This window comes from Trachurus trachurus, assembly GCF_905171665.1.
Source record: "Trachurus trachurus genome assembly, chromosome: 15".
NCBI lineage: Eukaryota > Metazoa > Chordata > Actinopteri > Carangiformes > Carangidae > Trachurus > Trachurus trachurus.
Genome location: NC_139906.1, coordinates 6,762,335 through 6,780,865, shown reverse-complemented (window position 1 = coordinate 6,780,865; position 18,531 = coordinate 6,762,335).

Here is an 18,531-nt window from a genome sequence, read left to right as displayed (position 1 = left end):
CAAATGTTGATAACAGCTAACCCCGGACTCAGAGGGGAATAGCACTACTATCATAACAAAAATATTGGTGAAATGAACAAGTTTCGCAGCAGATAATGTTTATTTAGAGGCTGCATTCTGCTGCCCTGTAGACTCGCATTATATGGATAGGCTACGCGGCTCTCGGCTAGATCTAATTTAATCTAAAACAACTTGTAATGACACCAAAGTAATCTGGGTGAGTAAATGATCATATTTTAATGCTAGAAATAAGGTCCAGATTGTAGCAAACGGCAATTACCCTTTAAGTCATCTCAAGAAGGTTTCTTGGACTATAGATATCTTAAATATCTGTGTAGGCCTTTCCAAACTATGTCCAATCTTTATCTTTTGGCAAAGTGGGACTCATGAATGTGCGAAAAGTAAGGTATTAGCCACTAGTATCTGAAGTCGCAGTATTTGCACCATTGCCAGGATTGTTAGCTTGAAAAGGGCCAAATTATTGGAGGGACTATAGAATTTGTAACATATTGCACCTACATGAATAAACAAGGTGAAGTGTGAAGGATTCATTTCTCAGTTTCCAGCATCAGTCATGCTTCCTTCACACACCGTCTCTATAAACGGCTCCAGTCCTTCACCCGTCGCCACGTACTTCACGTACTCTGATCACGCTGCCATACATCGAGTGCTTGACGACAACAGCTCTGTTAAAGCTTTCCAACGCTCCATTCCTCACTTCACACGACCGTTCGCTAACAACTGCCTCCAGCTGAACGTGGACAAAACAAAAAAGAAGCTGTCATTAGCACATCAAACACACACACCTCCACGTTGGACTTCGACCCACCCCACCTCCACCCATGGCAAAGACAGCAGAGCAGGTAAACAACTTCAGGAATCTTGGACTCATTACAGACATTAAACTTGGATTTGATCATTTCAACACCGCTCCACGTCACACGCAAAACCCAGATCTCCGTCTAACTCCGTACCTCCTGCTGGTGCTTTGCTCATCCTGCTTCTTCACCTCCGGCAAAAACAAACTGAGCAGCATCACATGAACCGACTCCTCAATCATCCGGCTGATGACACTGATCAGCTTCAGCATCCACATCTCATCTTCTGGTGGTTGACACAATACTTTTAGAAATGGAGAGGAGCTTGGTTTTGGCAGGAGTTTTCACAGAGCGTGACTCATCTGTGTGACTGCCTACATGTGTATATTAGTCACGGGCTGGTAAACAGTGGAAGATGTGTGTGATACAGTGCGAGTGGACGTGACTGAGTGAACGTTTCATGCTGTGTACGTTGTATGTTCTATATAAAGTGAAAACACTAAGTAGCTGTTTAGGTTTTGCGGCTTCCATTCATTGTTATCGTTGATCATTTTCTGCCTCTGGATAGTGACGGAGAGAGAGAGAGATTATAAGCAATGAGGAGAGAGATTACATGCATGGATTTAAACTGAGAACTACTGATTGATGATTCAAAAGCACTAGACATTAAAGGCCCCCACATACTCGAGCGTACTTGACTCCGCAGATGTCCGTGCTGCTCACAGTTCGCGCACAGTACGCCCGACTGGGGGCCTTAACACATTGTGACTTTAAAGGGGACATATTATGCCCCTTTAATACAAACTAAAACAGTTCCTGGGTGACTAAAAGGAAAGTCCGTAACATGCTTTTGGTCAAAACCCCCCAAGGATGAAGCATCACAGCACTTTTCTGACCCTCTCTAAACAGTCCTTCCCACGAATGCCTACCAGGTTTTGACGAAAAAGATGGACAAAGACAAATTAGTTGAAGGCAATGGGTTGCAGGTGAAACAATGGAAAGAAACAAACAGGAAGTAAAAACAAAAGGCACACAAAATATAAACCGTAATGACAATGACCTTATTCAAAAATGGTAAATGGTAAATGGCCTGTATTTATATAGCGCTTTACTATACCTGTAACGATACCCAAAGCGCTTTACAGTACATCACATTCACCCATTCACACACACATTCACACACTGACGGCGGAAGCTGCCATGCAAGGCGCGAACCACGACCCATCAGGAGCAAGGTGGGTAAGGTGTCTTGCCCAAGGACACTACGGCAGCAACCGGGACAGAGCGGGATTCGAACCGCCAACCCTCTGATCCTTGGACGACCCACTCTACCACCTGAGCCACTGCCGCCCCAAAAAGTCAAAACATGAATTGTCCACTAAGGAAAACCATGACACTGTAAGACTTTAAATGTCAAATACAGAGCCTGTAGTGGTGTTTTAATATTTGGCTCAGTCTATGATGTGATTACTGAAGTGATCTGTTCACAATTTGAAAATACAAGAAATGGATTAAAAACTACTAACTGTGGCGGATGCATTTTCTTTCTTTCTTTCTTTCTTTCTTTCTTTCTTTCTTTCTTTCTTTCTTTCTTTCTTTCTTTCTTTCTTTTAAAAAAAAGGTCTATTAGGAATTTATTTAACCAAATAAATGACATTGTGTGGACAGAGACTGAATTGCTAACAAGAAAGTCAAATATGTATGTTAAGTATTTAATATTTTATCAGCTCTCTGTGTTAACAATCATGAAATGATGATGCATTAAAACAGCTAATGGAACAAGTGCCTTGAGAATTCATTAAAATTCAGACCACAGCACGAGGTATTTACTCTTATTAATTAAATAACAAGAGTTGTATTTCAGGGTGGATGATTTACACACACACAAACACATATCATGTCAGAGCGACCAGCCTGTCCGGGCCTCTAAGTTTTTTGTAATAAAGCGTGGAACAACCTTGTAAGATCAGAGTGTCCCAGCTCTCGTCTCTGTGGCACCGCGACACAAACAGGCCCTGTTACCTGTAATCTCTTGTTTATGACAGATAAGACTAGACAAATATACACATGGTAACATCGTATATGATAAATAACATTATCCACCGCTTCATGGATTGATTTCTCACTGGTTCCATTGAAAACAAATGCACATGGCCAAGAGGAGGGTTAGCAACACTTGCATAGTTCCCCTTTACATAAGTGCTGCTCTCATTAGCCGAGATTCAGAGAGGAGGAAATCCAGGAGAGACGCTTCAGTTCTTCCCTTCAGTTTTCAATGAGCACAAGGTGGAAAAGTCTAAACTGTCATCACCAGGGATTATTTCAAATGAGAGAGAGACTCAGTGATACGGAGCTGCTGCTGCTGCTGCTGCTGATCTCTTCTCCACACCTGTAATGATATAAAAAATGACGGGCAGGTTGTTTGGATGAGCGCGAACAAAAAACCCTCACATGTAGCTCGTGTGTTGTTTTGTTGTTTGTTGTGTTGCATGTGTGTGCGTCAGCAAACCCTCAGGAAAGTTGATTAAGTGATTTTCTCTTTGCGGTTTAGCACACAGGAGCTGCCGGCTGCCGGAAGGCGTCTAGCCGGGGTGATGATGGGATCCTCCGACCATTAGACTCACTCACCCAAGAATATTATTATTGATTTTGATCATGAGCTACAGCCTATTGAACGTGGCGACTTGTTTTTTTCCAACAGAAACAGCAGTAGTGGGAGCTATCGTTCAGCGCTAATGACATCATTTTGCAAAGGATGCCTCCTCTCTCCTGACGCTGTAAATATATTTATTTATCTCTTTCACAGGCAAGTTCGAGAGGGGAGAGGAGATTACCTGTCGAGATTATGCCCGATGATTAATGTTTGTTTGTGCTCGGCGAGATAATGCACATTTGATTTAATGACTAAAATGAATCGCTTCTTTGCAAGTTGCAACTTCAAATAGGTTTTTTTTCTTTTTTTTTGCAGGCGGGGGAGGTTTGGGAGGCTGAAACGTCTGAATTTTAAACACAGGGACGATTAAAAAGACAGAAATGAGCTAAATAGACTTATGCTTCATGTATTATTGACAGTGATGTCTTGTTCATCGTCACAGCCATGAAATAAACATGAATCATCCATATGCAAATGAAGGAAATATGTATGAGATGCATAATTTCGAGAGATAAACTCAGCGAGAATGACTGTGACTGACCGGTGTGTATTAATTACATGAACTGTAAAAGTGGATTCATGTGGAATTAAATGAGTGAAATACGGGCGAATGCATCGACACAACAGGGACGATCTGCAGCTTCAACTGTGGCTCAAACCACAAGGAGCAGGAAACACATGCAGATGGTGTTTGTTCCTGCAGCAGAGCCCGTAGCTCGTTTTAATCAACACTCCCATGTTCCTACAACTGTTCCCTCTGTGCTGTGTTCCTGCCACATCAGTAGCACTTATAGTAAGTGAGCCGAGAGGCCGCTCTGAGCTCAGACAACCAGAATGATGGACCACAGCCCTGCATCGGGCCTGCAGTCAGAGCCACCACCCCACCTCCACCACACCCCCCCCAGGAGAGGAAAGCTACTAATAAATGAGTCACTCCAGCTGTGCAGCAGCAAGTTGAAGAGCCTTAACCATGGAAACACAAACAAATGTCTTATGCTTACTGTGTAATCTCGCTCCAGCAGTCAAAGCCAGGATCTCTTCAATGATTCAGTTTCATGTACGTGTGTTTAACGTGATCAAAAAGTTGTTTTTAGAAACACATCGTATGACTCCAGTGTTTCCCTGTGAAACCACCAGGACGCGTTTGATGCGTTAAATCACCAAAAGACGGTCACCGTTTGAAGAAATTGTTGCTTTGTGTTGCTTTGAACGACAAAAAGAGAACGCTATAACACAATCCCTCCGGCTACAGATGTTTCGCATCTCACATCATGTGAATATTATCACAAACACAATGTGAGGACAAAGAAACAGGAGAGAGGGAGCAAACGGACTAAATACAGTGGGAGGGGAAGACAATGAGACACAGGAGCAAGAATAACACAAGTGAAATATGAATATGAATATGAAATTATTGTAACACTGACATCATGACGGGTTGTGATAGACGCTGTTCTTCAGTTCAACATTCCTGCACTGTTGTTGTTTAATTATGATTACATTAGATTTAAAGTGAAAGCACCAAAACTAGAATCTGAAATCCACGGCTCTTTGAGTAAGGAATCTTCCAAAATATCACATTTTCAATTTTAACCAATTCTTGAATTTCATACCAACAAAATATTAAAGCACGTGACCTATTTTGAATTTTTATGAAGAAACGAATGATGCGTGTTCATGCCGTACTGGATGAAGAATTAACCCTTTTAAACTTAGATGCTAACAAGCTATGTGATGGCGGTGAGTCTTCCCACCCCGGGTGATGACGGTTAGCAAAGATGGCGACGCTGTGAACATGGCTAATAGGCTATACACTGCCTGGCCTTTTTTTTTGTTTTGTTTTTTGGGATGAGTGTCTTTTCATGAAGTCCCTTTTGCCTTCTTTCTCATGGACTACATAAAGTCTGCAGGTACTTCAAGTGCTAGCTTTTCTTTTGTTCTCAGGATCAAGCCCACTACACGAGGAATATGTGAACCTGCAAGGTTGAATTTCCATTCCTCCTGCACTGTGAAATACTTATAAATTGAAATATAAATTGTACAATGTCAGTCTTTAAAAGATCAATCAAATGCACAGAGTGTGGAGTACAGGAGTATTTTGAATATGGTAACAATGGTATTCACTCTTTCTTGTGCTTCTTTGCCATTTGCTTTGTTCCAGACTTGGTAGGCAACGTGAGGTCAGGGTTTTGTCCTGCTCAGACGACTCTTAAGTGCAGGAAATGCTCAGTGGGTTTGCTCCTGTTCTAAAAGCTTTGCACGGCATTGTGGGATTTCAGGAGCTGTAGATCTGAGAGTTGTGAATCAAGCGAGGAATCAAAGTTCAACCCAGTGTTTTCATAGAAAAACTAACAGCATAAAATCAATTGAAGGTTTTGAAAGAAGAGGATAATTACTGTAATTCATTGGGAGCCCACTGTCCTGTGTTCCTCCACGACCAAAAATAAAACTCCACCTGGCACGGTGTGATTGTTTAGGAGAATAAGAGGAAGAGGAGGAGGAAATACTTTATTTTAGGGTTTTACCGCCTGTTTAACTGTTTGCATGTTTTCATTTTTACCACCTCCTACATGTATGTGGATAATTGGATTCCATCATCACCTCACAGAGTCGGTGAGTTGACACCATCTAAAAACAGCCACTGTTTAACACCGTGCAGGTGGCGGCGACGGTGGCGAAGCGTGATCGAACACGTGCATGTGCTGTATCTGCCCACTAGCTCCTCTGTACTGTACATTTGTGAGCCAACAGTAGCCTCATTACAACGTTAATGTTTTAGTACAGTGGATCCACACTCACTCTGAGGTTTGTTCACTGCTGCGGGTTCTTCTTATTATCATGCAGACGATGTGTTGCTGCAGGATTTTGTGGGTTTGCGTGCACCTCAGAGCCCGTCGGCTTGTTTGCATCATCTCTGTGAAGGTTGTCCTTCTTTAAAATGTATGTTTGTAGGTCTGCACGTTTTATTAACGATAGATTTTATGAAGTTTATGATCCTGAAATCCTTCCAGATATCATAGAAGTAATGTCAAACATCCCTTTTTGCATGTTTTGCTTATTTTCAATTAATTTGCTTTGAATGTCAGTAAATGTCATCAGGCTATAAATAAACCTTAAAGGGATAGTTCACCCAAAATTGAAATTTCTCATTATTCTCTATTTAACTCATTATCTACTCACCCTCATGTGGACTAAGGGCTGGGAGAAGTTTCAGAGTCCTCCATGGCTTCTCTGAGTTACAGGGGGTCTCGGCATAGCAGTGCATGTCCATATAACGGTTGCAAATGGATACCAACTGTCTTTGTAATAAAAAGACACACCAAAAAACATCCAAATACCTCCATGCTGCTCGTATATAATGTCCGTCTTGTATTGAAGCCCCGAAATGCGAAATTGTCCCGAAAAAAATTAAAGCAGAAGTAAGTGGTCCGGTCGTTTTCGCTAATGCTGCGTTCCAGGCAGGCTTTTGAAATCGTAAATTACAGCTTCAAGTCACAACTTACGACTTTGTAGCGTTCCAGGCAACCGACTTTCCGACCTGTTTTACCGGTGAAAGTCACTATAACGGCCACTCGTAACTTCCGACCGGTGAACTCGTACCAGATCGAACTGGTACCACTTCACGGTCGGAAAAATACGAGTTTCCTTGAACGCACCATAACAGTCCTCGTCGCTACGTCACCACATTCACGGCGTTCCTTGGCTGCACACACAGCCCTGCATGCCGTTCTCTCTCCTCATTGGATAAAAACTGTAGGATACGATAAATGTTTTCTCCTCGGCTCAGAGCAGAGCAGAGTGACTGACAGACCCGTGTTTCAGTCCAAACACTCTATGTAAGTGATTGCTGTCGGAAGATATAACTATTTAAGACTTATATTAACACAAATATATCACTCACTTCTGCTTTAACACAAATATATCACTTACTTCTGCTTTAAATAAGTCTATTTTTCAAGCTTGTTTGTAGCGGAAGCTCCTCTTCCCCGTTCGTCCAAATTGGACGAACGGGGAAGAGGAGCTTCGAGAAGCTTTCGCTACAAAACAAGCTTGAAATATAGACTTATTAAATTTTTTTCGGGACAATTTCGCATTTTGGGGCTTCAATACAAGACGGACATTATATACGAGCAGCATGGAGGTATTTGGATGTTTTTTGGTGTGTCTTTTTGTGGCAACCGTTATATGGACATGCACTGCTACGCCGAGACCCCCTGTAACTCAGAGAAGCCACGGAGGACTCTGAAACTTCTCCCAGCCCTTAGTCAACATGAGGGTGAGTAGATAATGAGTGAAATTTGAATTTTGGGTGAACTATCCCTTTAATTTAAGAATTGACTAAACATTTAAGGCGGTTGCAAGGGTGATCATCGGTGTGGGGAGGACCACCACTAAATAAGTTGAATATCTGCATAGACAGACTGGACCTTTACAGCATCTCTTAAATGTCATTGAATTATTCTGCTTCTCTCAACCACTGCAGCTAAATATAAATAAGTCTGATCCCCGATTCTTCTTCTGTAGTTTGATTTTTGTTCTTTACAGACTAAAGAACAAAAACAACTCTTTTGTTGCTCTGTTAAACGGTGTCACGACTGGAAGCAGAAGCAGCACGATCCAAGGTCCTTCACGGTCGGTCAGTAGAAACCTGCTGAAGGACAAATGAAGTTTTCTTCTTTGTGCTTTTTCACTCTGAGGTTGAGTTTGTACTTTTTTTTTATTTTAGCAATTCAGAAACACACAAAAGACATCAGTTATAACCCAGGGATGTACTACTGTAGTGTGCACGGAGGGGAAAATTGCCTGAGAGAGAGTATTCATTACCTGTGCCTGAGTAATATGAAGCAATATTCGCCGTAGCTAAGATAAGAAAATGAATAGCGCAGCGTGAACTGAAAGCAAACAAATAAGGGCTTCACAATCACAGCCGGAGAAATGAAAAAGTCCGTGTGTCATCAAGAGTTGAAGAGACGTTGACAGGAAGAGGCTGCGTTCAATGTTCACTGGTGTTTCACTGGTGAGTCCGTCAAAATGCACCAGGATTTAAAGGAGTTAGTTCAGTCGAACACAACTTAACTTAATCACAACTTAACCTAAAATCTGTAAAATATAAAGGTTGTTTTTTAAACCCTCAGTTAAAATTAATTAATATGTGAAAAGATCGTCTCAAAGTGATCTGCTAGGTGACATCTAGTGGTCGCTAAGGAGCAAAGAGAAATGTGTGATGACAGTATAACGAAAGACTAACTTAAAGGGATAGTTCAACATTTGGGCAAATTGGCACAATGCCATAATCCCTATAGTCATCATAGCAGTAGGCTCGTTACCTTTATTTGTTCGGTGCAAGCTATTTTTAGAACGGTGGAGCAGAGCCGTGAGCTGCTCAGAGCTACGCTATGGAGGCTAATGGGATTTCTTGGTTTCCCTCATCAAACTCATCAAATACACAATCCAACAACTCCAAAACGCTCTGGTGGACAAGTTGTGACCTGCACATTCACCACGCTATGAGATAATAACAGAATGTTACCAGACAGAGTTGTTTTCGAGGCAAATGCAGAGACTGCTTGCGAGTTTCGTGGCAGATAAGGCTGCATTGCGTGCCCTATGTTCTCGCATTATACGGATATACGCGGCTCTCGGCTGGATCTAATTTCGTTGGAACGACTTGTAATGACACCAAAGTTATCTGGGTGAGTAAATGATCGTATTTTATGCTAGAAAAGGGGTCTAGCATAACACCTACATGATCCTGTAGGTATTAACTTCCTGTCTCCTGATGTTGTCACCAGTGGCTCAGTGTTGTCGTGAGCTACAACACTGTGATGGTTCAGACGACGTTTGTCAGGCACAGATTGTTAACTCTGAAACTCTAATTAGGTTTTGGTCACAAGAGAGTAAAAGGCAGAAATGTCCAGCAGTGTGTCCAGTGTGTGTGTGGCCACAGCCAGCGGCCTCCTGTGAAACTGAGCGACAGGAAGCTCGGAGAATTTCCTTTTTATTCACTTCAGTGGAAAGTGGAACTTTTTGAGCGATGCTGGACTTTCTGCTTGTTTACAGGCTCTGCAGACTTTAATTGGCTTCGGGGGGGAAAAAACATGAAAAAAATAAAAATGTTTGTGTTTGCAGTAGATTGACCAGTTTTAGAAATCATTGCAGCTTTTCAGCTCTGATTATGGGAGAAAATCTAGATTCTGACAGACTGTATTTATTTATTCTGCTTGTCTATAAAAATAAAAACCTTTTTGAGTTATTAAGGTGGAGAATATCATCTACTGTATACTCCCTCCTGCCAATTGAGACGTTTCTGTCATACTTTACTGTTTCTGAAGCTTCTGCTCTGAAAAAAAGAAAGTGTATCTCCTGTGAAAAGCCTCCTTCTGCCCTCTGGATGTTATTCCAATTAAACACCAAAAAAACAGCTCCTTAGAACAGATGGTCAAAGTCCGTAATCAATCATTAATCGCTGCTTAGCTTCTTGATTCCTCTCATTTTTGAACATGTTGTTCATGAATCTCTGTTTAGAAAATAAATAAATAAATGAATGAAAAGGAAAATTAAGAAAAAAGATTGGATTTCCCCCCCAGCAATCACACAATCTTCAAACTCCCTTATTTATCTCAAGTTTTTCCTGCCGGCTTTATTTTATTAATAATGATAAGCACAAGTTGAGAAATGTGAGTCAGGTTGTGGAGCAGTGCACTGCGCTGGGGCTGCCCTCCTTTAAGCTCACACACTTTTTTTTTCTTTTCTCCTCCTCCTCCTCCTTCTTCTTGTTGCTGCTTCTCGAATACTTTCAGTCTCAGGGGAGCATTTTACACCACAGACCATGGAATTCGACTTAATGTCCTGAACAGTGATTTGTTACCACAGACACTGGTCTCAAATGGTTGAGATCACACCTTGCTGTTAGGTCAATTTCTGTTGTTTCAGGAACTCCATCATCCTCTGCAGTCACTGTGTGTGTACGTGTATGTGTATGTGTGTGTGTGTTCTCCCTCAGGGCTGATTTTCACACTCGCAGTGTGAACAAAACAACTGAGCAAAAACTTTTCTTCTCCAGTCTTTGTCTTGTGTTTACGGCTCCTCGGGAGAGGAAGCTGCACCGACGCTGTGTAATTATACATCATACACTGAAACCATCAGGATTAAAATGTAAAATCACAATAAAGTTATTTTATACTCACAAAAATATCAACAAAACACCAAATGTTGGGACGTTCTGCAGAATTGTATTTATGCATGTTTTTTTTTTTTTTTTTTTAAAGCATTTTAGCTTACGTGACCTGGTACAGTGTGTGCTGCTGTAGTTTCTGCATAATTCACTCAGGAGAGAAGGAAAAGCAAGACTTGCCCCCCTCCTTATACGCACTTTACTCCCAGACTCTGTCAACTTAGACGCCGCTTTTTGCATTTTATCAACGTATTCTTTCAGTCGTTCCACTGTATCATAATAAATTATAAACTTTTAAAATGTACACTTTTCTTTGATATTTGATGGTGCTGCCTGTGTACCTTAAACTGTCTCCTGGGGATAATTTTTCTATTTTAATTTTAATTTTTTTAATTGAATTGAATTGAACTGAACTGAAAAGGTCTGTCAGTATATGAGTAGGTAGACTGATGATGACCACCTCATGACTCTGCATGGACAAGAGTGGTAAATCCAATGGATGGAGTGATAAAGTCATCACTGCTAAAGTTTAAATGATTATAGGAAACTCTACCTGGACCATTTTTCAAGAGTGTTAGAAGAATTTTATATTTTTCAAATTATCATTTTTTTCCACTGCAAATAAGGTGGAGTCACAATATGTGGTTATTTGCCCCTTCAGATGTAATCATTTTTCTAAAAGTGTATGGCCTATATGTATTTTTTTAAACACATGGAATATTTATTACATAGAAATGTGTAGTAAAAAAAAAAAAAAAAAAACTTATTCTAAACTTAAGAATTTAACTTAATTGTGTAGTGAAAATCTGATATTGTGACAGGTATTTTTTTTGTTTGACAGTTCATCATTGGTTTGTTACATCTGCAGCAAACTAGACTCATAAAGCCGAGGTTGATTAGTCATTTGCTCTCATTTGGTTTAGAGACGACAACTTTTGGCACCACCTGATTGGATGTCGTGAACCAGAAGGGAGTTTCCTCTTTGGATCTGAAATATAAAAGTTAATAGAGGGGAGCCGGAGAATAAACGATTGGACAGAAGCCAATAAGGGGGTTGTTGCATGAAAGGCATAATGAATGAAGAAATACAGGAGCAATCATAAAGAGATCCTCCTGATTAAACTTTTGCTAAGCTCTATTTATTTTGTTACCTTGCGGAGACACAGGAAATACGAGCATAAGAAACAGCAGCTCCAGCAGCAGCTCAACTCATCTAAATTAATACTTTACATATATAATAAGAGAGGGACGAAGCTTAAAGCAGAGGAATCCGACTTTTGCTTATTCGGCTCACAAACCACAATTAGCCTGGTTCAGCACAACCTTGGTAAACTGTGTTGGGCCTTCTGCAGGAAATGTGATGATTTGAATCTCACTTTATATGTAAATAGCCCTGATTAATTCAGTCAAAATACTGATAACAGGAAAAAAAAACTGTCTAGATTTTGCTGACCCTAAGAAAGTTTTAACTTCTAGTTTTTGCTTAGTTCGGTTTCTTCTCATTTGAATCCTGTTGAGTTAAAGTTGTCGATTCCATCAGATTTTAAGCAACAGGAGCAACTTCCATCTGGAAACACCCATCACTCATAAAAATCATTCACTTTATATTTAAAAAAACACTTCTCAAAGCGTTAGTCGTTGCAGAACTGCTTTCGGTGTCCACATGAATGTACAGTACAGTGTGTACCAATATGAGAATACTGTGGGTAAACATGCACTCTCACACTAAACACAAAAACTTTGTGTCCTTGAACACACCGTCACGATTCAGTGGTTGAAAAATGTAGCTCCACAGGAAAAGTGCTGAAAACGTAAAATATTCGACACAAAGAAAATACTTTTGTACTGTACTGTCTGTGTGTAAGTTGTTTTCCCAGTTCACTCTCCAGGTAACCGACACGTGTCAAAACCTCCTGAACTATTGTTTTGAGCTCTCAGGGCCAACGTACTCTGTCTTTGTCAATTCAGATTTTTAAGGAACAAGAAAAGAAGAATGACGCCAAGTTTCTACAGTTTATTGTCCGACAGTTTGGAAACAGTAGTCTTGACATAAGGACGTACGTAAGCTCGCTCTTATTGGCTAATATGGATGTTTTATTCAGATGCAGCTGATCCAACTCCACTGGGAGGAGGAAAAATAATCGTATTGAGACAGATAAGCGTTTGCATCAATCAGGCCACGCCTAAAATCATCTGGTGTGTCTCCAGGTTCACCTGTAGAAAACTAAACTCTTTACTGGTTGTTGCTGTGTGTGTGTGTGTGTGTGTGTGTGTGTGTGTGTGTGTGTTTCTACCATCGTCTCAGATAAATGGGAACCAATGAGGCATCAGCGAGATGGGGTCATTTTGAGTTCTTGAATGAGGAAATAGATTTGAAACAATTTCTTAGTCACTGTGTGCGTGTGTTTAGAGAGAGGAGTCAGGAAACAGAATCACACAACAAACTGTGTGATGTGTGTGTGTGTTACTGGAGAAAAAGTTGGACAAACTTAAATTACAGGAGGTTTCCGGCATAATAAAATGTTTTGCAGCTCCTTTATTAACCCAGCAGGATCGTAGCTACATGTGCAAACCTCTAGTGCAAAAAGTCTAAATGTAAAAATGGTGAAGAAAACCTCATCCACTGGAATTCACACTCACCAAACACACTGACCCACTCGACACACACACACACATACACACACACACACTTGGCACATTGAGATGTCATAATTACAGTGCCACACACATGCTCCCATTTAAACATTACGCAAGCATGTTTCTGTCTGCCCTGCAGCCACTCATTATGGGCTGCTGTATTCCTGAAACCGTGTGAAGATTAGTAGCTCTGCAGATGCAAATGGATTTGCTCCTGGGTGATCCTGACACCAGCAAATTTAGCCTGCAAATTATAAAGGCAAAAAAAAAAAGGGAGAATAGTCCATGTTGAATGACGAGTTAATCTCAAAGAGTTCTGTGCACGTTTGGAGTCTGCACCTTTTCTTTCTTTCTTTCTCCAGAAAATGTTTTGATGTTGTTTTGTTGATGTCCTGCAACACTTCCGCTTCGAATTGAAAGCTTTTCAGTTGATATGTTGCTGAAAGGAGTAAAAAAATAAAATAAAAAGATAATGTCTGTGCATGTGAGGAGGCTGAGAAGATGGACTCTAGAGGACAAGATCAAGTCGACACAAAAAACACAAACACACAGTTTTGTGCATGAATTACGCGTCCAAAGGCCCAGCACCTATCTCCACCACGGATTAGCTTTCACATTCCACACTTGTGCTTTTCAAATGGAAATAGGAGAAATTACCTCCGTGGGTGCAGCGTTTCATCCTCTCTCAGTCTCTGGCTCTCCACCTGCCTCTGACTTGATCCAGTTCAAAGCGTCTTTGAAAGCAAAGCATCAAATTTGTGTGTGTGTGTTTGTTATCTAGATGTGTAGACATCCAGGCTGCAGGGGGGTTTGTGTGTGATGGGATCGGTTAAGAAAGAGATGTTAACTCACACACACATACACACAAACACACACACACAACATGTCCATGGTATCTGAGCTCAGCGATGCCGAACCTGCGCGCGGCTCAGATGAGGTGTGGTGGGGTTGCCTGGTCTGGCAGTGCAGAGCTTTTGGAGGATCAAGCTGTAGCTGTTATCTCTCTGGCCTGATGGTCTAACCTCTATTCCCTGCCATCAGTCACACACATACACACTCACACCCTCACGCACACACACACACACTTACACTCACACACGACCGGTCTTAACCGCCGTACTTTTTACCACCTGACTGACCACAGCTAAACTGCAGCGCAGGCCATAAATCTGTGCTTTGTTTTGGAAGAGAGAGAGAGAGATGAAGTGACAGTGCAAGCAGTCAGATGTGGGAACTGTGTTGCAAACACAAACAAACACACAAACACACACACACAGCTGGTTGTGACATGTGCACGATTGGATCTGGATATATAAAAGCTGCAAACCTGCAGGGCTGAAAGAGCTAAAAGCTGCAGTTCCTCTAGTGACCACTAGAGGAACTGAAGTGAAAATGTCCAATACCAGAAATAACCACGTTTAAAAGGTTATTTTTTGTATCACTCACCTGTTTCAAAATCAAAACTTTAAGTTCTGCATACTTTGAGGGCGTGGCTTCTTTAAATGATGGATGAGTCAGCATGTTTTTGCCATGAACCGTGATGCAGCTGTTTTTCACTCCACTGGGAGTTAGGGGGGCGGAGTCAGGCGCTGCCAAGATGGCAGCTTGTAGGTGACATCGTAGAGGCTGGGTTCATCTTTGACAGTCTATGTTTACAAATTTAAGGCTTGAGGTTTTTCTTGTTTTTATTTCGTCCCCCTAAAAATGTGTGTTCTCTGTCTGCTGCAGTACGACGACAGTGACCACCAGAGTAAATGAGCCAGAAAAGGCAAAACTGAAAGTGTAATTAAAATTAATTATTCATAAACTTTCACTCAGATTTTCTGTATATTCTGACTTTTCTTACTTTTGATAATAACTTTGATAAATTAATAGAAATATTTTTTGAACAAAGTAAATCCAGTCAAAAAGGATTCTGCCTGTCGACAGACGCTGCATTTCCATTAAGCTGCTTCATGCAATTTGAATTTTTGAATTAAAAAATTCATGTAGGTATATGTGTGACTTATGAACTTGCTGGACTTGCATGAGAAGGCTTTTCAGACAATGTTACAAAGCAATGAAAACACGTTTTCCACATTCAAGTCACATCACATGACTAATTATCTGGTAGCTGCTCCAGTTAAACGACTGCGCTGGTTATTTAAAACAGAACTGTACTTTAATGACCAAAATAAGCACTGATGTGTTTCCCAATTACCTAAGAATAAAAAAAAGAGTAACTGCAACATAACCTCCATTTGCACACATTTACACACTGTAAAACTCTGACTGTAATGAATAAAGTCAGAAGAAAGTGAATCTCAAGGAGGAGGACCAAAGAGGTTTTTTCTTTTTTTTTCTTAATCAAATTCACAGCCGCCCTCATTTCAGGTCCTGAGCTGCCTCTGATCGTAGTAAACCAGCAGGACGTGAAGTTAACCCCATGCACAATGTTCAATTACTGGCACATGTAAAAAAAAAAAAAAACAAACATTTAAGAGTGAAAATGTGTCTCTATCTCTCTTTCCTCTGTTGTATAATTGCCCATGCTGTGATGTACATTGTGCTGAAGTACCTGCATGTCGAAAGTAATTGCAGTTTTCTCAAGGTGCAGGACTGTCAATTAAAAAAGAGAAGCGTCTGCCTGCCTGGCACCGGTGCTGTGAGTTACTGTATATGTGCACGTTCCTCCAAACTCATCCTCCTCTGTCAGATTATATATATTTTATTTAAAATGTTGTGAGTGAGAGAGTTGATGGAGATTCTTGTATAAGAAAAAAAATCCACACAATGCTTGCAGACTTTTATCTTGTAAAAGCTCATACACTGATTACAGTTGGTCAAACAAAGAAATTCACATTGATCTTTTTTTTTTTTTTTTGCACCGTGTTTGTGCACAGACACACATCAACCTCCATAAGTAGCAGCACCAGTGCTTGTACTGGTTTGGTACATTATGGATTTCATCATGGACATCAGTATCAAATAACCAAAACTGTTGAGGCTCAACAATTTGATATAGAAAAAAAAAAGCCTTTTGGGGGGAGTTTTTTTTTCATTTATTTATTTATTTTTTTAAATGGCAGTATGAGAAACTAAGCCTTCAAGAAAGAAAGACAGACTGACAGACAGAAAGAAAGAGCTGAGTTGTGTGGGAGTGTGTTCAAAAGGATTCAGCCTTGCCATTCAGGCGCTTGTATTTAAAAAAAAAAAACGATGGCAGAGGTGAGTGGTGAATGTTCCCAAGGAACGGCCTTTGTGTGAGATTCGATAAGTAAAAGATCGGAGTGAGTGAGTTCTCAGATTCTGCTGTGAAGTTATCCAGAGCGTCGCGTTATTGAAACAGCACACACACACACACACACACACGAGAGAAAGAGCCACACAGGATAGAAGCATGGTGGCTGAGAGCGGTGGTTTGGACGTTGGACATTCACGAAGTCTAATCAAAACCACAAAGTGTCCACGACTCGCTCTCGTCTGTCTGAGAGCAGATGTGTGGACGCTGAAAGCCCCTCACCTGTTTCCTCTCAGTCACTCAGCTGCAGATGAAAAGCTCCTGTTCAACACTAACAGTTGCTCTTTGTGGAAATTTTAAAGTAGAAAGTCCAAGCTTTAAACTTTGCTTTTTAAGTTTTTCAAGTTTTTCCCCAAATCAAATCCCCCGTAAAGGAAAAAAAAAGAAAAAAAGTTGAATTTTCAATGAAAATTTGAAAAATCTCTCCAGTGTTTTTCCACCTGAAAAACTACTTCCTCTCTGTCGCTGCCGAATTTTAGACAAAAACCACCACAATCAAATCAAACCGGTAAAATCAAGAAGCCTCTCTCTTCATTTCTGCCATTTTCATTATCTGCCAGCGTCGTGTGTGTCTGTGTGTGTGTGTGTGTGCGTAGCGGCTGCTGCTTCTTCTTCTTTCTAAATAGAGTTAGATTTGTATTTTCACGTCTGTGTCATTTTCACATTCAAGCTGAATTTTTAGTGAAATCAGGCCATGTTCAGAACTGCCTACTAATGTACTACTCATACCAAGTGTGATGTTAATATGAGTGTGTTGTGCGTTCGCGTTGTTTCGTATGTGATGTGGAGTAGATTAGCAACAATTTCTGGTTTGCTGTGAGCAGACCGGATACTGAACCGATGAAGCCAGCGATTTCATTTCAACGTCTGATGCCGACTTCAAAGCCCCTGAAAATTGGGGAACGAATCACAAAGGCGGGCATAACGCGGTGACGACAGAACAGAGAAGTGACGTCTAGCAGCTTTTGTTTACATGCAACATGGCGGCCACCGAAGAGCAGCCATCGTTCGATCCAGCAGGAGTCTTTAGACGCCATCGCTCCTGCAAAACTACAACACAACACATTCATTGATATGTTTTCTGCTGCTCTGCAGACATTTGAGGTTTGTCCAATTGCGTACAGAGACATTTTGATGTACGTCCATTGTTCACGCTGCAAAGTCAGAGGTGAATACGCCTTCCCCAGACCCATAGAATAGAAAATCTCAAATCTTATTGAGATGCAGTGTGGTGTTAGGCAGGCTACCCATGATGCACTGGTTCCTCAAAATACGATGACTGGGTAAGAATCTCTTTATTTGTTGCTGCTTTAAAATGGACAAAAAGTTCTACATACATGGTTAAATTCTTGCCTGAAAAAATATTAACAGAAAAATTTCAGTGCTTTAAAAATTACCAGATGCATTCTGGGATACATCATCTTGGTTAGCAGGCGGCTCTGAACGCAGCCTTCTGTCATGTTGCGTTGTTGGCACGATGTCAACACGTGTTTTCCCCTTCTATTCACGCAAGGAGCTGCACATGTTACATGCGAAAAATAGTCCCATGGCACAGGCGCCATGCACACACACACACACACACACACACCGCACACACACATCCAGTATGTTGCGGAGAGAAGCAGCTGCTCTTCTAAACACGACGCCGGACCGAACAGTTGGAGATGTTGTTTACTACTGAAATTAAAACCTGACTCACTGAAACAACGGTTTTAACGACATTACCATGGAGATGCTGAGACTCTTGCTCTATAAATGGAGTTTCAGATGAGTGGGAATTAAACTATATTTCTTGGCTGCACTGTAAAAAAAAAAAAACTGCTTTTAAAATAAAGATCGTTATGGAAACTGATCCCAGGTTCCTCTGCAGCCGTTGCAGACCAGGTTGTGTGTGAAAGGACCAACAGGAGAAGTTACAGTGTATCTGTGTGAACCGCACCGATGTTACCCAGCATGCATGTTGTCGGAC